The sequence below is a fragment of the Hevea brasiliensis genome, chromosome 1, assembly GCF_030052815.1.
Source record: "Hevea brasiliensis isolate MT/VB/25A 57/8 chromosome 1, ASM3005281v1, whole genome shotgun sequence".
NCBI classification, from domain to species: domain Eukaryota; kingdom Viridiplantae; phylum Streptophyta; class Magnoliopsida; order Malpighiales; family Euphorbiaceae; genus Hevea; species Hevea brasiliensis.
The window spans coordinates 43,507,167-43,530,758 of record NC_079493.1 but is presented as its reverse complement, the minus strand read 5'-3'; the positions used below and the strand labels follow the sequence as shown (position 1 = coordinate 43,530,758).

Here is a 23,592-nt window from a genome sequence, read left to right as displayed (position 1 = left end):
TGGTATGTACCCTTGCTATTTGTTTATTAGTTGATTCTGAGAATTTGACCATGAGAAATTTGGGTGGTTCCTCCATCCAGGGTTATATGTGTTTGAATATGGGTTGTGGGGCTATCTCTGGTTAAAGTTTCCTCCATTATTCACATAGTTCATCTGTTCTATGGGGAGTTCATTGAAGCTGTTGTACTCTGGACTCATGTATCCTCCTCCATAGCTGTCATCATGTTGACTATTCATCCCTATAGCATTGGCCTGCATTTTATCAATCCTCTTTGTCAGCTGGTCAAATTGAGCATTTATCATGCTTAGGGCATCCACTTCTAGGATTCCTGCTATTATCCTCGTATTTCCCCTTTCATTTGACCACTCATAGTTGTGATATGGGACCCTCTCTAGAAGTTCAAGTGCTTGATCCACCGTTTTCTCCATCAAGTCACCTTCTGCTGCTGAATCTACTATGCTCCTTGTAGAAGGTAGTAGCCCATTATAGAAGTTCTGAACCAGGAGCCAATCTTCTATGCCATGGTGTAGGCATTCTCTTTGTAGGTCCTTACATCTCTCCCATGCATCATAGAGTGATTCACCTTCCCTTTGTCTAAAGGTGTTGAGTTCAACTCTCAACTTTATAGTCTTTGCAGGTGGGAAGTACCTTGCTAGAAAAGCTTGTGAGAGGTCGTCCCATGTGGTGAATGTTCTGGCTGGTTGAAAAAGTAACCACTTCCTTACTCTATGTCAAAAGGAAAATGGAAATGCTCTGAGTATTATAGCTTGATCAGAGACCCCATTCATCTTGAATGTGTCACAAAGGGCAAGAAAGCACTAGAGGTGTTAGTGCAGATCTTTTATTGGTGAACCCCTAAATTGGGTCTGTTGGATCATTTGGAGCCATGTCGGTTTTAATTCAAAATTGTTAGCATCCACTGTGGGTTTTGTAACACTAGGTTGGAATCCTTGAATGGAGGGAACCCATAGTCCTTCAAGAGTCTCAGCTTGTTGTTATTATCCTTGGCCATATTTGGAATCTCTGGATTCCCTTGATCTTGTCCTTCACGTTTCCTCTCCCTCCTGTAGTTCTTAGAGTTTTTTCTATCTTTGGATCCGAATTAAAGACTTCTTCCTCTGGTCTTGTTCTGGTCATGTACCAAACCAATCACCTGAGAAAGAATAAGAAAATAAAACAATTTAAGCAAAACTAAATAATAAATGAAATTGCCTAAATTAGCTAAATTACTTATCACCTAATATTACTAATATTAAAATTCCCCAGCAATGGCACCAAAAACTTGTATGCTAGTTTTACAAACACCGCAAGCGCACGGATCGCTAACAAGTAATAAAGTGATGAGTAGAGTATTATTCCCACAAGGAATTTAATTAGCAAGTACCAGGCCACATGTCAATTTTGAGTGTTTAGGCTACCGAATATGGATGAGAATGAGTTAAACCTATTTTAGATGCTGAAAGTAATCTTTGAATTAAACTATTTATAAAAGCAATTTCATAATTAAGATTTCACACTACAACTTTACTATGGATTTTAATCTTGTCTAGTCATCAGATTGAGAATAATTCCTTTGATGGAAATTAATCCTAGGATATCCTAAGTCCTCTCTCAAGGCACTTAAGGTGTATTTTAATTAACCTAAACCCTACTTTCATGATAATTAAATTAATTAAGACCCTTTAAGATCTGTGATTAATTTTGGAATTCCACAAAGGTATCAACCCATCTCTAAGTCAGATTTCCTAGGTTCAAGATCTCAATTTTCTAATATTAATCTTCACTTTTAAGTCCTTCAATTAATATCTGCAATCAATACTAAATGGGTACCGACACATAGCATGCATTTAGATCTCAAGAAGTCAAATCAAAGAACTAAACTCAAATCCAATAAATAAAACTTAATATTAATCCATAATAACAATTGCAAATGTTATTCTCCTAATTCCAGAATAAAGGAATTACTCACTCATGGTGAGTTGAACAAACATGAAGGAAATAAAATAAAAGAACATAAGAAGTCTATTTAGAGAAATAGAATAAAAGAACCAAAGAGGAATGACTGCAGTCTCTATCCTTGTGGGACTTCAGCTGAGGGTTTCCCTTCTATGCTGGTGTTCTACTCTTTAAGACGGCTGTGGAGAATACAAGTTTGAAAAATGAAAACCCTTATAAAACCCTAGAAAAGCTCTGTAAAAAAGGTTGAACTAAAAGGAAGTGCCCCCTGTTGTCATTTTCTGCTTCTATTTATAATAGCTGGTCTAGAGTTAAGTCTTTAGAATCCCAAAAGCATTAGGAGTCTATTTGGAGTGTGTAAACAAGAGCTGGAATTCGGATTAGGAAACTGGTTGTCTCATAGTATATGGCCCGTATGTCACTACACGGCCCCGAGCTGTGTAACTTACTGGAGCTGAATGGTTGCATCTTGCTTTGGCACAGGAGTTTACACAGGTCCGCGTTGGGTACACGAGTCTGGTTACCCTGCCCGTGTACTTCTATTTTTAGAGAACTCTTTAAGCTTATGCCCGGCAGAGAGTTACACGGGTTTCCATAGCTTACACAGGTCTGATTACATGACCCGTGTACTTTTTCTTCTTTTTTGGCTCTTCTGGCTTTCTTCTAGCAGTAGGTTACATGGGTTTGTAGCTTTGCTTACACGACCCATGTACTTTGTATCAGTAACTTTTCTCAATCCTTTGACCTTTTCAAATTTCCTTTCACACTCCTATGCTCTTGAACTTCACCAAAATACCTGAAATGATGCAAAAAACATGGAATTTAGAGCTTAGCAATGGAATTTATAGAAGTTAATAAAATTAATGGTTATCCATGAGATAACTATTCTAATTCTATGAAATATTATACAAATGTACTTAAAAATATCTATATAATACAAGTGTATCATCTTCACTGAGGAGTTGCCAGGTTTGCCACCAAAGAGGAAAGTGGAGTTTGCTATAGAGGTTATGTCTGGGACAGCACCAGTGTCCATTGCTCCTTATAGGATAGCACCCATAGAATTAAGAGTTAAAAATCTAATTGTGTGATGACCCTTACCCGTCTATAGTGTAGCGGAGTAAGGAGTGCCACATTCGATGCCTGACCACCCTCTATTATGATGTTCTATTCATTGTTAATTTTAAACTTATAGAAAACATGTGGTGAAAATTTTTTTTTTATACTTGTTTTAAAATCACAATTTATTTCTATAGATACCTAGGTAGAACCTCCTCTGTTTAATTAATATCTGGCTGGTTCAACTAGTTACTTGTTCAAAATAATTTCATATCTCTACATGTCACATCATGTCATTTCTGCTTATAAAATTTCAAGTTCATTCATTCACTCATATAGAAATTCATGTGCAAAAATTAATAACTTTATTTACAATCCAAAATATATAATTACACTTTTTATTTACATCACAAACTAGTAATTACAATATGTTATACACAATGAACCAAAATACTAGTCTATACATGGGCCCTACCAAAATACAAAAGACTGATGAGGTAAACTCTGGACTTTATGCAGATCTGGTCAACTGCGGTTAGGACACCGCTGTGGCAGCTGCTGTTGTGGCTGTGTCTGGTAAGTCTGGTCTCCTGTACCTACAACGATGGAAAAACCAATGCATTAAGCAATTTACTTAGTGGTGCATAATTTAAAAGAAACGTAATTAAATAATTAGAATAATTATTCTATGCTAAATTCTACAATTTCTAAGTTATTTATGAATTTTCTACACTTTGAGAACAATTGGATTTAACAGTATCATTTCTTGTTATTTCTTATATTTTCAGTCTTAGTCAATTTATAACTGCGCCCAAGTAACCTTTAACGGACTATAAGTGCTGGATACATGAAAGTATACGAGTTAGACAACCATATGTCTATCCTATATACAACTGTCATGTCAGGCACAAGGCCAACAGGCAGGCTTTTTAAGCTAGATATAAAATTAGGCACAACAGCCAATGAACAGGCATAGAGCCTATAGATCAATCATATCAGACATATGTTGTCATTCAATGATGATCCATGTAGGCAGTATTGCTATCTGTAGTCCCTAATTGGTATACCAATTAATCCATATAATATGCATAAGCCTAGGTTTACTTTGGGCAATTAAGCATTATTAATATCTTATTAAACTTTTCATGTCATTTGTAGTGGGAAAGTGGGTCTCACATACCTATTTTATGCAATTTAGTAAGTAGTGACTTATTTGGAATAAGTCAATAATTTATTTATAGAATCATTCTTTAGGTTCAATTCCATTATCTTAAATTTACATATCAATTTGAGTACTTTATGGCTACTGTTTGGACACACTTCCTCAATAGAGGTTGTTCCTCTATGTCTTGTCTTTATTTTCCTTTTTGAATCATATCATTTGGATTTGTATAACTCAAGTTATGGTCAAATAACCATAACTAGGTCAATTCTAAATTTTGGTTCTCTTACTAGGTAGTTTTAATATTATACTTTACCAATTTTATTTGAGTAGGTTGCTGCCATATTTAGATCTACTATTCCCCATAGGATATGTTGCCCTATGTCTCATGGTCAGTCAAAATTTTTTATTGTGATTTTTCAAGCCTTGTAAGATTATTTATAGTCAAATTATTGACCTGGACTCAAGTGTCTTGTAGTAACAGGATTTCAATTAGGCTAGTAACTTTGACCCAATATTTAAGCTCCTTACATTCACAAGCTGAGGAAAATGTCTAAAACAAAGTTGGAGATGTGTTTCTTAACTTTCTAGAATGGTATGGCTCATTTTAATTGAAGACTTCTAGTAGGAGATAAGCTTAAAATACTATTATGGAATTAATGGTCATTTATACCATTTCTAGATTTGGTATGCCAACTTAATTAAGTTAATTGACTTAGTTCCCTTAATTTCTAGGTTCTGGTAAAAATACTATTATTGTAGAGTCTCATTGAAATTTTGGCACTAGTTTCAGGGCAATTGGAGTTCTATGGACCAAGTTATGGCTTCTTTGCCAAAACTGGTCAAGTAGTTTTTATTTAACAATTCTAGGTAGTTTCAATTCTGGATAGTTTTGGTACCCCAACTTGGGCAAGCAATTTCGTTAGGTAAATGGCATTTTTGGGCTTTTTGTCCTTTATAAAAGTTATGGCCCTATGTCTAAGCTTTCCAATGGTATAAATTTCAAGTCATTTAGACCTGTCTACAGTGAGATATGACCAAATGAATGAACACTGTTCATTTGGTCAATTTCTGGGTTCACTAAATGGCAATCCAGATTAGGGTAGCTTTTAGTCACTTTTTAGGCAGATTCTAGACATGCTTTCTGCATGAAAGTTAGTGCATTTTAGGTCTAGTTTTATCTCCAATTAGTCTCATACCAATTGGGGCCACAAAATTTCAATTATGGCCTAAAACACACACTGCCATCAATAAGTACTCAACTTGCAAAGAAATTACACTCCCAATATTCATTTCTCCATCTCCCAAACATCAAATATGCATTCATGGCACTTCTAATAACACCCATTCATCTCAATTCAATCAATTTCCAGCAGTATACATAAATCTATAATAATCAATTCAAAACCCTAAATTCAATTGGTCAAGGTCAACAATATGCACATGAAACAATTGGCTAGTACATGTAATTTTAATTATTAATGCATAATTTACTTCCACATATCCATGGACACCATAATTCACCATTTAATTCATGAAATTACCTATCTCCTAAGCTTCTCAAGGCTGCCAAATTTGGGCAGTTTCACTAGTCACTCATAATTGGTTCAAAGCCCTAAGTTAAAGTGTGAAAGTCAAGAAAATACATGCAATTAAATTCTTATACTCTTAGTCACCTTAATCAACATTATAAGTCACCAATTATATGTATAAATTAATCAATAACCATGCTTATCAAGGCTGCCAATTGAACAGTTTCAAGCCTAATTCATGGTTATAAACCCTAATTCATAATCAAACCTCAAAAACCCACATACGATTTTATCCTAATTCATGTAATTACCTTAATTAACATTACTAATCACAATTTTCATGTAAGAATAAATTAAATCCCCAAACTTCCCATGGCTTTCAAATTAGGGTTTCCCAATTACCCATCATTTCCTTCAAATTTTCTATCACACTAGCTCAATTAACCCTCCATTCAAGAATTAAAAGAAGTGAGGTAAGAAATTATGCACTAACCTTGTTCTAAGAACTTTACAAGCTTGTAAAACTTCACAATTTATCCTTCCTTTTGATGCATACAAACTCCCCAAGGTGTGAGGACTAACTTTAATTGAAGAAATTTGTGATTTTGGGTGGTAAAATGGGAAGATTTAGCTTGCATGCAAGAAAAAAGCTATGGAGGGAAATGGAGTTGAGGGTTCGGCACTTTGAGAGAGTGAGAAAGAAGAGAGCTTTGAGTAGAGAATTCTGCCTATTTTAGCCTTTTATACCCCCCCCCCCCCTCCATTAACTTTATTTTATAATATAATAATCAAGGGTTTTAGAAATTCTACTTAACCTCACTTAACTTTCCTTAATTGCACTACATGTAATTTCATATTTTCATGGGATTTTTAACAATTTAATGCCACTCATTTTTAATGGACTTTTTGGTCAAAAGTCAACTTTAAGTGTCAAATGACCAAAATGCCCCTCTTCGGTTAAAGTCCCTCTTTTTCAAAATTACCGATCAGAAATTTCCTTAAATTTTTTACACTGTCTATTTTTATTTTTATTATCTCTTTTACCAATTAATTAAACTTTCTTTGACATTTTTAATGTCATTTACACCTCGGTAAATTTTTAATTAAACTCCGGTAAATTTTTTCTTTCCTAGGGTTCTTCGCGAGTTCGGGACACGGCTCTTTTAACCTAATTGCATTTCATGTCTTTTATTTTTCCTAAATTTTTCTTGCATTCTCTTATCATGTATACCATCATTTTGTGTCTCCTCATTATCATTTAAATGTAGTTCCTAGCATTTCGACTGTCCAAACAGACGTCAGTCATCGGAACAGTAGGATGTACGGACTACCTATGGCGAGGTTATTACAATTCTTCCCCTCTAAATAAAATTTTGTCCTCAAAATTTACTTGATGTAAATAGCTGAGGGAACTGCTGTCTCATTGTGTCCTCGCTCTCCCAAGTTGTGTCTTCTGCGTTATGGTGTCTCCATAGAACCTTCACCAGTGGAATTCTCTTATTTTTGATCTCCTTTACTTCCTGTGCAAAGATTCTGATTGGCTCTTCTTCATATGTCAAGTCAGGTTGCATAATTATCTCTTTTGTTGAAATGACATGTGAAGGATCCGATCTATATCTTCTAAGCATCGACACATGGAATACATTGTGAATCTTATCCAGCCCAGGTGGTAAAGCTAGCCTGTAGGCTACTGGACCCACACATTCAATGACATCGTATGGACCAGTAAACCTAGGGCTTAACTTACCCTTTTTAACAAATCTTAGCACTTTCTTCCAAGGTGATGCCTTGAGAAACACCTTATCACCAACCTCATACTCTATATTCTTTCTCCTCAGGTCATCATATGACTTATGTCTGTCTAAGGCTACTTTCAGGTTATCTCTAATTAGCTTCACTTTTTCTTCTGTCTGTCTCACTATATTTGGGCCCACTACTTTCTCGTCACCCATTTCTGTCCAGCACAAGGGAGTCCTGCATCTCCTCCTATAAAATGCTTCATATGGAGCCATTTTTATGCTGGCTTGGTAGCTGTTATTGTAAGCAAACTCTACCAAAGGAAGATACTTCTCCTAACTTCCTTCAAAGTCTATAATGCAGCTCCGAAGCATATCTTCTAACACCTATCATGTCATTCAAGTCATGTCATTATTATCAATCTTTTAACATTTATATAATTTACTAAGTTCTAAGGGTTACCTGAATTACCCTTTCAGACTGTCCATCCATATGAGGATGAAAAGCCATACTGAAGTGCAGCTGAGTGCCTAATGACTCCTGTAGCTTCTTCCAAAACCTCGAAGTAAATCTCGGGTCTCAGTCAGATATAATCGATGTTGGCACTCCATGTAACTGTACAATCTCAGCTATATAGATTTCTGCTAGTCTCTCTAGTGAATAGTCAGTTTTAATAGGTAGGAAGTGTGCTGACTTTATTAATCTGTCTATAATTACCCAGATGGTATCATGCTTCTTCTGTGTCAATGGTAGCCTAGTCACAAAGTCCATGCTGATGTGGTCCCATTTCCACTTTAGTATGGATATAGGTTGTAACAACCCTGATGGAATTTGATGCTCAGCCTTAACCTGCTAGCATTTAAGACATCTAGTCACAAAATCACTAATCTCTTTCTTCATTCCAGGCCACCAGTACTGTACCTTCAAATCATGATACATCTTAGTACTCCCTGGGTGCATAGCATGGAAGCTACTGTGTGCCTCTTTCATGATATTTTTCTTTAGTTCCTCATCTCCTGGTATACAGATTCTACCTTTATAATACAGACACCTATCTCTTTTCAATGCATAATCAGTTTCCTTCCCCTCTTTAACTCTGCCCATAGCAGTTAGTAACTTTTCATCCTTTAACTGTGCTTCTTGTATTTGCTGTAACAAAATTGGCTTCACATGCAACTCAGCCAAAAGTACCCCATCCTGTGCTAAAGACCACAGAACATTTAATGCTCTTAAAGCCATCATGGACTTCCTACTCAGTGCGTCAGCCACTACATTTGCCTTCCCAAGATGGTAATCGATCACACAGTCATAATCTTTAAGGAATTCAATCCATCTTCTCTATCTCAGATTGAGTTGGTAAGTACTTCAGACTCTTGTGATCCATGTAGATATAGCACTTCTCACCATATAGATGTTAGTAGTATGCCCTAGAGCATATCATTTAGTATGTATCTTGTATATGTTTTTATTAATAAAAGGCATTTCCATTTTTTCGTTTACATAATATATTTATGTGTAATAGAAAAGGTCCATTGATATTTTGTTAGAAATTCTATTCTTAAGTTGTTAAGAATATGAGTGATAGTATTTCTAGTACAAAGTATCATAAATAGGTTCACAATCGAGGATACTTCATAATAAGGACACAACTTATCTAGAAAGATTGTATTCATGTTGGTTCCCAAGTTATTTATATGAGATATAAATAAGATGGAATGGTGAGTCTCATGCCATATAACAAACATGATAGGCACTCAGTGACACTTATGACAAGAACATGGAGTTTACTCTTGTCAATGCATTGTCATAAATCATATCAGTGCATATAATCTTTAGACCTGAGATAGCACAGTTATCTTATATATAGGTGGTTTGAGTTTGATACTGCTTTCATACTTGTACTATGTATGGGTATATGGACATGTATTGGCTCCTACTAGTTATATATGGAGGTAGGTGTTGATCAAGATGGAATCTATTCCTCTAAGTACATAGAGATAAAATCCTATGTTCATTTAATTGTTCTTGATGTTTCAAGTTCCCGGCTAGGACAGATAGATTTATTCAGAAAGAGTTTCTGATAAGAAAATCTTTTTAATCAAGAACTGGAATTAAAAGAGAACATAATATTTATAGCAAATGGAGTTTGACATAAACCACGACTCCAGCTTGAGTTGGGATTTTGGAATAAAGAGATTCTAGTGCATGGCAACATATGATTATAGGTTCATTTAAGGTAAACCTTATTACTAATTGGGTGGCCATGGCATGCTATGCTAGGTATTAACCATGGTCTATGAGGTGCATAAAATGATTTAGAGAAATCATTTATGGTAAGAAAGAGTTCTGATGACATTAAGAGTTGATATCATGTCTCATTGCCAATTAGTGATGAGCCTAGTAAGTCACACACATACACAAGTTATCACCTAATCAAATATGATTTAATTAATTAATTAAAGAGTTTAATTGATTAATTAAATAGGTTTGATTTGCAATTAGATTACAAAGTCCCTAGCATGACTTGAAACCAAATCTAGGTTATTTGATGTACAGTATAAGTTAAATTTATATTTAAAGTGTTTAAATATGAATTTAATTAATAAGAAATTAATTAATAAAGATTAATTAATTAATTTATACTTGATATAAATTGATTAGAAGACGAGAAATAATTATTTTGGGTTGAGAACTCAAAATTAAGACACAGGGGCATTTTGGTCATTTCATAGGGTGACATGTGGCACCATGAGATAGTGACACATGGCATTACACATAAGCTTGCCAAATGTCTTTTAATCGTGTAAGATGATTAAAATTAAGACTAAATATAGGTTTGACACTTGGCACAATGTGATTGGCTCAATTAAACCTAGAACCAATCAGAGGGTGACATGTGGCAATGGTTTTATGTGTTGACCTACCTATATAAGTGTTGTTAAGAAAAGAAAAAATACAACCAGCAGCTATTCTCTTTGGTGCCACCACCCAAGAGGTTCCCCTTCTCTTCATCTTCTTCTCTCATCTATTCCAAGAGATTAGCAAACAATCTCTTGAATTAAAAATACTAAAAATCGTTTCTAGTGTCCTGTTTACATCTTTAATCTCTTAAAAGGTAAAACTTGATTTTCTAATTAATAGAAAAAGCTTTAGAAGCTGTTCAAGGGCTGCCATAGGTGTTGTAGGTGTGGACAAGCTAGAGGGATAACATCTGGTATCCTGAAGATGCATCCAAAAGGAAAAAATACACTGCAGTGCATCAAGAGGTTAGTGTATTTGTTCTTGATCTAATCTAGCATTCTAAAATTAATCTGATTAATTTTAAAATCTTAAATGGCAAATAAAGATCCAAAAACATATTAAAAGTTTTTTAATATGTTGTTTATCATTGAAATCAAACAGATAAGAATAAATCTTGCATGATGCATATGACCCTAGGTGAAAATTTTTGAATTCAGTGGTATAAACTTATGTTTTTCATGTTTTCGCTCCTTCAATTGGTATCAGAGCCACTATAATTGCCATTTAGATTGTTTATTATATGATTTAATTGTGTGTTTTGATCATGAGATGATTTATCCATTGCTGGTTGCAATGGATGTGTGGCGGCATGCTAGAAGAACACCGACATGGTGCACAAGGTTTGCGGCTTCATGGGTGGTGCAAGGTTTAGCTTTTTAATTCTGCAATTGTTGTATGATTAGTTAGTAATATGCCCTAGAGCATATGATTTAGTATGTATCTTGTACATATTTTTATTAATAAAAGGCATTTCCACTTTTCTGTTTACATAATATATTTATGTGTAATAGAAAAGGTCCATTGATATTTTGTTAGAAATATTATTCTTAAGTTGTTAAGAATATGAGTGACAATATTTCTAGCACAAAGTATCATAAATAGGTTCACAATCGAGGATACTTCATAATAAGGACATGACTTATCCAGAAAGATTGTATTCATGTTTGTTCCCAAGTTATTTATATGAGATATAAATAAAATGGAATGGTGAGTCTCATGCCATATAACAAACATGATAGGCACTTATAAATGATAAGTAGGCCGAACCAAATGACACTTATGACAAGCACATGGAGTTTACTCTTGTCAATGTTTTGTCTAAATCATATCAGTGCATATAATCTTTAGACCTGAGATAGCACAGTTATCTTGTATATAGGTAGTTTGAGTTTGATAATGCTTTCATACTTGTACTATGTATGGGTATATGGGCATGTGTTGGCTCCTACTAGTTATATATGGAGGTAGGTGTTGATCAAGATGGAATCTGTTCCTCTAAGTAAATAGAGATAAAATCCTATATTCATTTAATTGTTCTTGATGTTTCAAGTTCCTGGCCAGGACAGATAGATTTATTCAGAAATGAGTTTCTGATGAGAAAATCTTTTAATCAAGAATTGGAATTAAAAGAGAACATAATATTCATAGCAAATGGAGTTTGACATAAACCATGACTCCAGCTTGAGTTGGGATTTTGTAACAGAGAGATTCTAGTGCATGGTAACATATGTTTATAAGTTCATTTAAGGTAAACCTTATTACTAATTGGGTGGCCATGGCATGCTATGCTAGGTGTTAACCATGGTCTATGAGGTTCATAAAATGATTTAGAGAAATCATTTATGGTAAGAAAGAGTTCTGATGATATTAAGAGTTGATATCATGTCTCATTGCCAATTAGTGATGAGCCTAGTAAGTCACACAAATACATAAGTTATCACCTATTTAAATATGATTTAATTAATTAATTAATTAGGTTTGGTTTGCAATTAAATTGCAAAGTCCCTAGCATGACTTGAAACCAAATCTAGATTATTGGTGTGTAGTATAAATTAAATTTATATTTAAAGTGTTTAAATATGAATTTAATTAATGAGAAATTAATTAATAGAGATTAATTAATTAATTTATATTTGATATAAATTAATTAGAAGAAGAAAAATAATTATTTTGGGTTAAGAACTCAAAATTAAGACATAGGGGCATTTTGGTCATTTCACAATGTGACACGTGGCACCATGAGATGGTGACACATGGTGTTACAAAGTGTTTTGCAGTCGCCTGGACGAACACTCACCGAAGTGGGAAAAGTGAGGAGTTGCCACTTTAATTTTGAGGGAAATTAAAGAAAACCATTTGTGAAAGTAAATTGAAATGAAACCACTTCAAAAATAGAGATTCTAGGTTCAGGGTCCGTAAACGGGCGGGAAGGTGTTAGGCACCCCACCTCGTCCCTCAATGAGGGTAAGCAGATTTAACTTTATGTCCTTTATAAATTAGAATTGATAGTTAGGAGGGTTTGAATGGAAATGTTAATCCTTTTGACAAAAGGAATATTTGATATTTCACTAATCCGGATTACTCAGATACATAAGTAAATGAGACAACCTTAGTGAGTGGCTGTTGCATATTGGTTTTATTTTGGGGATTATTGTGCGAATAAATAATTCAGTTTGAGAATCGAATAAGAACTCTCCTCCGATCTCTTTAAAATATTCGTTAAAGATCTTAATTGAGAATCGGATAAGAACTCTCCTCCGATCTCCTTTTAAATATTTATTTAAATTTTGGATTGAGAACCGGATAAGAACTCTCCTCCGATCTCTTTTAAACATTTTTTCTTTTAGATGGAGAATCGGATAAGAACTCTCCTCCGATCTCCTTTTAAATATTTATTAAAATTTTAGATTGAGAATCGGATAAGAACTCTCCTCCGATCTCTTTTAAACATTTTTATTTTAGATGGAGAACAGGATAAGAACTCTCCTCCGATCTCTTTTTAAATATTTACTAAAACTTTAGATTGAGAATCGGATAAGAACTCTCCTCCGATCTCTTTTATTCTAATAGGAGTCGGATAAGGACTTTTCTGATCTCTCGAAATTTGATTACAACTACCCGTCACGGAGGCCTAGAACTAAGGGTTCTGGCATTCAAAGATGCCGGGGCTCGGAATAAGGATTCTTTTAACTCATTGGTACCTTGTGACTAGTCAGGGGATAGCAAACTGAATTTTCCAATCTTCCTATGTGGTCGCCTTACCAGTACCTTTTGATACCCGATCTATCTCGTTTATTTATCTTAAGGTTCGATTTTACTCTGCCTTGTGACGTCTTACTCAATTGTCTTTTGTGTTATTCTAGTGATTCGGCCTTGCTATTTTCTTGACTTGTAATTCAAACCATTCATTATTTTAAAAAGACCCTTAAGATACAGTTATCTACATTTTATCTAACCACTTATACGTTACTCGGGACTAGAAGATTTACATTCAGAAATAACAAAGATTAACAAAAAGAATGGACTAGTCAACAAGGAAGTAAACTCGAGAATAACCTTCTTCATGTTCTTTAGCGCAATATAAACTTGGAGAAAATTACATATATAAAAAGAACAAAGGAAATACGTAAAGTAAGAACGAGCACTTAATAAAACGGTAATATGAGTACTCACCTGTAGGGAGTCGGACTTATTGAACTAACTACGGGATCACAGAACGTAATGGGGGCCGCGGGCTGGTAACCTGAAGACTAAGGTTCGCCTTGAAATGAAGAATGCCTTGTTAAAATGCAGTCCGATCAAAATTATAACCAAGTATGAATGAAGTTGAGCTTGGACAACGGAAGTGGGAATAAAGATAACAAAGATAAAAAGTGAGAGTGTTACAGGATAATGAACGAACTGAAAATGGAGAGTTTCAGTATTCAGAAATCCTTTGCAAGAAAATACTTCAGAAAACTAGTTTCAAAAGTTTTTCTTATGAAAGCTTCAAAAATAGTAGAGTAACGAGCTGAATTAAGTTTCAAAGTCCTTCCGCTATGTTCACTATTCGTCCTCCCTTGAATAGTTTTTCATGCAGGTATTTATAGGAGCCGGGTGCTCCTCATAGAGGGTCAGGATTTGTTTTGAGGGAGATGGAGGGTTAAGATTTTGTAGGACATGATCTAAGGCTTGGGAATTAAAGAGAATCAGGATGGACGACTGAGATCCCTTCCGGAGTATTTGTCCTTTTCTCTCTTCTAATCTGACGGCCCAAAATTTTCTTGTCAAGAGCGATCCGAGGGCTAGGAGTGAAAGGCGCTGATCTTGTCGTCTTCTTCTTCGATCCGAGGGCTCCGAGCTCGTCCTCACAAGTAAGATCAGCGGTGGAGATTAGGATGTACAGCACTGTCATGATGTACTCTGGCACATGTCAGTAATGCAGGCGATTCTGGGGCGTGCGGTGGAGATTTCGTCTGCGACGCTTTAACTACCTCGGCCTTGATTATGACGATAACCAGCAGAAGCTGTCTTATTCTCTTTGTCTTCCGACCTCTCCTTCTTTCCGGTCTTTTTAACGTAATCCTTTTCCGATCTCTCATACCGGGTTCCTCTCTTCCGATCTCTCCTGACACACTCCTTTTCTAGTCTTTCATGCCGGCCTCCCTTCTTCCGACCTCTCCTACTCTGGTCTTTTCTTTATCAGGTCCGATCCAGTCAAAGCATTTATTCGCTCAATTTCTGAGGCGTCCGCTTCGTTTTCTGCTTAGTAAGACATGCTCAGACCATCCCCTATATATATACCTTCAGTAGGAAATCCTTCCTCATTTGATTTTCTTCTCTTTCTTTCTCACTTTTCTTGTTCTAACTGCTCCGGCAATAATTTCGGCCATGGTGGCCACTTTTGATCTTTTCCCGATTATCCTCTTTGTCCCTTGTCTGAAAATTTATGATCCCGGTGATCGGAGAATCATGATAACCCTATCTGATGACAGTGAGAGAACCGGATTAATTAACCGATCTGGATCGAGAACCTCGATCGTACCGATCTCAAATCGTTCGTCCGATATAATCGGCGAACTAATTTCGGGCGAGAAGACTGCTAATATTCCCCTTAACACCTGTGACTGCTCTTTGGCGTTCATCTAGCTCTTCTCCACACTGGGTGTTCCGACAGCGGCTCGATTTCGAGCGGTAACTTTGATGACGACCTCTCTCATTCTCATGAGAGTCATAGTCCCCCCGGCCAGTCTCCTGGTCAAACACATCTTTTGACTCAGCCACGAGACTAGGCTTTGACATAGGCCTTTTAGATAGGATGTTCCACCGATCTCTAAAGATCACCCAAATGATGTAATTTTACTTTCAATGTAGTCCGATCTCTAGAGATCGCCCTTATGATGTAATCAAAACTTTAATGTAATTCGATCTCTTGAGATCGCCCAAATGATGTAATTCGACCTTTTGGAAATAAAATTTTATTTTGTCAGTTATCACTTTATTATTATTTTGCTGATTATTCTCCAATCTTAGAAGTATTTACCCGATCTGGTTTCCAACTGAACAGCCCTTATCCGATCCGCACTTCCAAACATTCGCCTTAATTAGCTGATCCCTAACTAGCCGGTCTCTCCTTATGGAATTTTTGGAATATTCGTGAGACGTGTCAGAACAGCTGGCGAGTCCCGCTACCCGATGCACTACCTGGAACATCGTGAGCATTAAATGCTCAGACGAGTATAAATAGGGGTGGGGTTAGCCAGTTGCTCCCTTATGTCATTTTCAATCTCTCGCGAACAACTTCAAAATTCTCTCATTTTCTCAAGTTCTTCCGACACCGATCAGACTCCGGTAAGGGTTTTGATCCTTCTTTTAGTTTAAATTCCTTGTTTCCTTTGAAAATGAGTGGCGCCGAGGGTCAGAGAGCAGCAAGCCCCCCTTCTGTTCAGATCTCATAGTCATCCGATGAAGTGGAAGTGGTCAGACCAAGCGTGCGACCTGAACCTTCTAGGGTCCCTGTTCCAGCTCGAGGGCAAGCAACACCATCAAGGCATGTACCTTCTTCAGGGAGGGAGAATCTTCCCATGGACGAGTTGCCATCGGTCCTTCAAGAAACCGATCTGCAGTCGTTTAGTCAGGAATACAACATTCATCCTGATTCATTCGAACTCATCCGGTGTCATGGCGATATCCGAGCCGATCACTTCTTTGAAGAGAACGACATGATTATAGTATACGAAGAGCAATTAAAAGCCGGTCTACGGTTCCCTTTGGATGACTTCTTCAAGGAAGTTTTAAAATATCACCAAGTGTGCATCGCTCAAGTTCACCCGAACTCGTGGCGGATCTTAGTAGCCTTCCGAGGCTTATGCCGAGCTAAGGGACTCTGACCTATAGCTAAGGTGTTCGCCGAACTGCATAGGCTGACTCATCGAAAGGACGACGAGTATTGGTTCTTCCAGGCGAAACCCCATTGTGGGCTTTTTACCGATCTGCCTTCCTCCCTGAAGAATTGGAAGAATCGCTTCTTTATCCTGAGGAGTAAAATTCTGAACGGCTTTGAGGGCTTCCTCGCAGCTGGCTGCACTAGGGCCCTGTACTTCCGAAGCACATCACCTTAAATAAAGAAGAAGGCCTGATGGTGATGGAGCTAAAGGATCAGGCGGGTAGAGAGAAGTTTTCTTGTTTGGATGCAGTGACTGCCGAACTGCATCACTGGACGATAGAATTGATCACCAGCGAAGATCGCAGGCTTCAGCTCTCTGACCTCGGCATCAGTATTTTCTATATCTTAGACCTTTGGACCTTAGCGATCTCACTGACCTCTTTTTTGTGTAGGTATGGCAAGTGGCGAAGCCTCCAAGGAGAGCTAGAAGTGAAAGAGAGAGATCTCCCGGAAGGTACGGGAAATGAAGTGAGCTGAAGCCCTGCAGACGCCCAGCCATGAGCCCGGGGAAATACAAGGGGGCCCATCCCAACCTTCAAGGCATCCGACCCCCGAGGTGGAAGTGATCCGATCTCCTCACCGCCAAGAAAAGCAGCCTCCACCTCCCTCAGTCGCTTCGGGTGCTGAAAGGGGTCCTTCTCAACCTACCACAAGGACCCTCTCCCGCGGTGCTCAAGTGCTGATCCATTCCTTGGAGAAGAACCGAACTGTTCGGGAGAATTCGGGTTTGGCTAAAGTCCTGGATGCTTCTATTTGCCTTCGGGAGGATCGGGACAGGCTGTCTCCGGACAACCTTGATGATATCCTGACCCGATCCATTAGCCTGAATGTGGAGTGCTTGGTGAATCAGCACATAGTCTGGGAGAAGGCTCACCGCCTGGGTAAGGAGGTCGAGAAGATGGGTCACGAAGTAGCTTCCCTCCGATCCCAACTCTCATCCGCTCAGAACTACATATCTGAAATTGAGGGGCGGATGAAGTTCTACGAGGAGAAACTGGCCGAGCAAGCTCGTGTTCTAGCTGAGCGAGATCGTGTTATTGAAGAGATTCAGGCGCTCCAGGCTGGTGAAGCTGCTCAGCTCACTGAGGAGCTCAAAGCGAAAGAGGAAGAGGCGGTGACAAGGGAAGCCAGCGCTTATGTGAATGCTCACAGGGATCTCCTTGCCAAGCTCAAAAATCGGTACCCCGAAGAGGACTTCTCTTGGATGGTAGATCTGGCTCCCCAAGACGAGGGTGAGGATAGCGAGGAGGAGGCTGAGGGTGAGAGAGGAGATGAGCAAAATGTAGATCAGGCTAGGGGTGATCCTCCAGCCGAATGACTTGTACAAACTTTAATATGAAATGAAATTCGCTTTTTGTTCAGTGGATGGATGTGATCGGAAAATCTCTAAATTACTTAAGCACTTGATTGTCTAAGCATATTAAAACAACTAAAGTTGATTATTATTCTAAGTGTATGAGGTCGGAAAACACCATAAGCATGAGATCGGTAGGGAACCAACACTAAACAGGACTTAATTTAAAATTGGAATTTTGGCTTGAGTACTTAAGATCGGGATCGCCATTAAACTAGATTGGAACCTTAACTTGATTATTCCTAAACTTTTAAAATGAAGATCTAGTGCTGGTTCAGTTTCGTTTGTCGAGAGAGATCGGGAATGTAATTGACTATTCAGGAGATTTGACAATTGGTTTGAAAGATCGGCAAGGCTTTAAATGACATGATGACTTAGTATTGATTTGATTCCTTTTGAGGAGAAGTCAGAAATATGATTGTTCGGTAAAGAGAGATCGGAAATGTAATTGGCTGGCAAAGGGAGACTTAGTGCTGGGGATCAGTTTCGAAATTTATTGATTTTAGGGATCGGCCAAAATATGGTGTCGACACATGGGATTACACATAAGCTTGCCAAATGTTTTTTGATCATGTAAGATGATTAAAATCAAGATTAAATATAGGTTTGACACTTGGCACAATGTGATTGGTTCACTTAAACCTAGAGCTAATCAAAGGGTGACATGTGGCAAGGGTTTAATGTGTTAACCTAGCTATTTAAGTGTGGTTATGAAAAGAAAAAATAACCAGCAGCCACTCCTCTCCTTTGTCACGCCACCTTGAGGCTTTTCATCTATTCTTCTTCATCTCTCATCAATTCAAAGAGATTAGCCATCAATCTCTTGAATTAAGAACACTAGAAATTGTTTCTAGTGTCCTGTTTACATCTCTAATCTCTTAAAAGGCAGAACTTGAATTTCTAATTAATAGAAAAAGCTTTAGAAGCTGTTCAAGGGCTGCCATAGGTGTTCTTGGTGTGGACAAGCTAGAGGGACAACATCTGGTGTCCTGAAGATGAATATCAAAGGCGCAGACACGCTGCAGTGCATCAAGAAGGTTAGTGTAATCGTTTTTTATTTAATCTGATTAATTTTAAAATCTTAAATGGTAAATACAGATCCAAAAACATATTAAAAGAGTTTTAATATGTTGTTTATCATTGAAATCAAATAGATAAAAATAAATATTGCATGATGCATGTGACCCTAGGTGAAAATTTTTGAATTCAATGGTATAAACTTGTGTTTTTCACGCTTCTGTTCCTTCAATTGGTATCAGAGCCACTATATTTGCCATTTAGATTGTTGATTATATGATTTAATTGTGTGTTTGATCATGAGATCAAAAGATCATTGCTGGTTGCAAAGCAAGGTGGCGACATATTTAAAAAAAACACCATCAATGGTGCACATGGTTTGGCTACCATGGGTGGTTCAAGGTTTGGCTTTTAATTCTGCAATTGTTGTATGATCTAAGGCCTATTCTTTGACTAATTAAAGTGTTTAATTAGTAATTTTAATCACACAATTAAATTATGATTCAAATCAGAATTTTAAAAATTGTTTGAATGTGATTCAAATCTGAATTTTAAAAGTTATTTGAATGTGATTCAAATATGAATTTTTAAAGTTGTTTGAATCATATTTAAATCGGATTTTTTAAAATTAATTGAATAAAATTCAGATCTGATTTTTTTAAAAATGTTTGAATGTGATTCAAATATAATTTTTTAAAAAATGTTTGAATGTGATTCAAATCTGAATTTTTAAAGTTGTTTGAATGTGATTCAAATCTGAATTTTTAAATTTATTTGAATCATATTCAAATCTGGATTTTTAAAATTATTTGAATCGTATTCAAATCTGGATTTTTAAGCTGAATATGAGATATTCAATTTAATTTAAGTATGTATGTTTTATTTAATTGTTAAATAGTGATATGCATGATGGATGATCATGGACTATAAAAGACCAATGTGATTGGATTTATTTCTTTTATGTTTCTTTGGGATTGTAAATTAATTAATTTATTTTAATTTATTTTGGGCATGTATTATTAAGTTTGTAATAATTTTTGGATTGTAATTTCATTTATTTAAGTTCTTGTAAATTCGCCTTTGGTATGCCAAGGATTACCATGTCATATTGGATTGCAAGAAGTTCAAGGAGGTCAAGAGCATTGGTGGGACAAGTGGGAGGAATTCAATATCAAGTGTTGATTATGTACTCCTTCAGTAACTCTTGTAAAATGAATGAATGAATGAAATGCACCTAGGAATGCCCTGATTCAATTCTTGGTGGCTCAGAATTGAATCCCTTAGAAAGTCCATGATCATACCATATTTATTGCATATCCATGAATGCATGAGATGTATGAGAATGTATGCTATTATATGATATATGCATGCTAATTGGATAATGTGCAAAGTGAGACCTTAATAGTAATTAGAATGACCATAAAACTTCCAAACAAACTATTAAGTTGGAAATGCTATAATTAAAGTAATTATAACATAGGCCCTCCATTGGGGCAATTATTTTAAGAAATTTTAAATAGTTGCATAAGATGCAATTAATTTAAGATATTTTCTTAAGAATAATTATTAAGCATGAGATGTTGTAAATATGAAAATGGTTTAGTGGCCAATATTGGATGTACCTGAGGACATTAAAATTATTTGCATAATTACTGACTCAATGGGATCAACTTAACTAATGCAAGATAAGTCAATAATGGATGTACCTGAGATTTTGAGCATTAGGGGCTAGGTAAAGGATTGAACCTCATATGAGATGTGATGGGCAAGGAGTTGCTTACTTATAGTTTATTGTAATTCCAATAATGGATGTACCTGAGGATGATCAATAGAATTATAAGAATTCAATCACCCACTAGAAATCCATCCAACTAGGATTTCCGTTTTCTACTTTGGAAGTGTAGGATTCGCTAAGTTAGTGGGAGGACTAATTTGATTAAAAGACCATAATCATTTTGGTTAATTACATGATACATTTACTAATTAATCTGGTTATTTTCTGCAGTTAATTTTCTGATAAAAATGAGCACAAAACAACCATCACCATCCAATATCCTTGCAAGCATACTTGATCACAATAGGTTGACAAGACCTAATCTGTCTGATTGGCTAAGAAATTTGAAACTTGTCCTGAACCTTGAACATATAGGATATGTTCTAGAATCAAATGTTCCTGGTCCTTTACCTCCAGAGGCCACACAAGAGGAACATGAAACTTTGGACAAGTGGAAGGAGCATGATATGAGAGCTAAGTGTTACATGCTTGCTTCCATGAGTAATGAGTTACAGAAGCAACATGAGAATATGCGGAGTGCGAGTGAGATCCTCCTTCACCTACAAGAGTTGTATGGTGAGCACAGCAGGAATGCTAGGTATGAGATATCTAGACAGCTATTCCGTATGAGGATGTCTGAGGGACAGAATGTTGGGGATCATGTCCACAAGATGATTCGGCTGATTGAGCAGTTGGAACATCTGGGCTTCAACATGGATTTCAAACTACAGACGGATTTGATCCTTTAGTCCCTTCCTGAGTCTTTTGGGAATTTTGTGACAAATTTCCATATGACTAAACAGGAATGCACCTTAGCTGGTTTACTCAACATGCTGGTTATTGCCCAAAAGAATATACCGGGCAATAAAGGAAAAGAGGTAGCTTTGGTTACATCTTCTTCTGCTGGAAAGTCCAACAAGAATAAGGGCAATAAGAAAAAGAAACCTCAGATTCCTGGTCCTTCCAAGAAAATAGCTAAATAGAAAAGGAAGACTAAAGCTGATGGAGGCAAAAGAAAGTGTTTCCACTGCCAAAAGGATGGGCACTGGAAAAGGAACTGCCCAGAGTATCTTGCTTCTCTGAAGGACAAGAAGGATATACCTTCGGAAGGTATGTCCATATCTTGTTATTTAGATTCTGATGATACTCATAGTTCATCTACAGCTTGGGTTTTAGATACTGGTGCCAGTTCTCACATTTCTAATGATATGCAGGAACTAGCAAATAATAGCAGCTTGCGTTCTCAAGATATTAGAATCCGGATTGGCAATGGCTTAACTGTTGAAGCTTTAGCCATAGGATCTAAATCTTTTTACATGTTTAAACATGTTTTGTGTTTGGATAATATTTTATATGTACCTGATGCTTTTAAGAACATCATTTCTATATCTAGTTTGACTAGAAATGGCTATGAATTTCAGTTCACAGATGATGTTTGCAATATTCATTTTGGAAATAAATATGTTGGTTCGGGTTATATGAGTGATGGTCTTTATTATTTGGATAATAATGACAAACACAAATTGAATGCAAGTGATCTAAAAGAATGCAATGCCATGGTGAAAACCAGCTCAAGTTCAAAATATATTTGGCACTTAAGGTTATGTCATGTTGAAGAAGATAGGATTGCAAAACTGGAGAAAATGGGGATTCTATCCTCATTAGGCTCTGAGCCTACTCCAACTTGTGAATCTTGCCTTCAGGGCAAAATGACTAGATCACCCTTTGTTGGACAAGGGCTAAGAGCTGAAAATATTTTGGAGCTAATACATAGTGATGTATGTGGTCCATTTAAAGAAATGGCTAGAGGGGGTTTTCATTATTTTATTATCTTTACTGATGATAAATCAAGGTTTGGGTATTTGTATTTGATGAAATACAAACATGAATCTTTTGAAAAGTTCAAAGAATTTAAATTTGAAGTAGAAAATCAAACAGGAAAGAGTATTAAAGCTCTTCGATTAGATCGTGGAGGTGAATATTTTTGTACTGAATTTGATGAATACTTGAGAGAGCATGGCATTGTTTCTCAGTTGACTCCTCCAGAAACGCCACAGCTGAATGGTGTATCTGAAAGGAGAAATCGTACCCTATTGGATATGGTACGTAGTATGATGAGCTATACTGATATGCCAATCTTCTTTTGGGGATTTGCATTAGAATCAGCTTTGTATATTCTGAATAGGATTCCATCAAAATCAGTTTCTTCCACACCTTATGAGATATGGCATGGAAGAAAACCAAGTCTTAAGCATGTTAAGATTTGGGGTTGTCCAGCTTATATCAAAAAGCTGAACACTGATAAATTGGAGACCAGATCAGAAAAAGGTCGATTTGTTGGATATCCAAAAGATAGTTTTGGATATTATTTTTATTTGCCTACTTCACAAAAGGTTGTGATAAGTGGAGATGCCACATTTCTTGAACAACAGTTTGTTCAAGAAGGAGGCAAAGGAAGGCAAATAGAGTTAAAATTGGAGAATTCTGACCAACCAACAGATCAGATGGATATAGATCCATCTAGTCAACCTATACCCATTCATGAAACATTTACAGTTGTTCCTCGTAGAACAACCAGGGTATCTCACCCACCAGTGAGATATGGTTTTCTTCATAAAGAAGAACAAGAGTTGTCTACTCATGAAGAAGTAGATCATGGAGATGATTCACTTACTTATTAACAAGCTATGTCAGATATAGACTCTTTAAAATGGATTGATGCTATGAAATCTGAGATTGATTCCATGTATAAGAATCAAGTTTGGGATATTGTT

General features: G+C 36.5%; 1 non-coding gene across 1 annotated transcript; it reads left to right on the top strand.

Annotated features, from left to right (window-relative positions):
* The first annotated feature begins 517 nt into the window (after positions 1-517).
* LOC131169822 (small nucleolar RNA R71) lies at positions 518-624 on the top strand. The gene has a single exon (XR_009140752.1). It is a non-coding gene; the product is annotated as a small nucleolar RNA R71 (small nucleolar RNA).
* Positions 625-23,592: the final 22,968 nt, after the last annotated feature.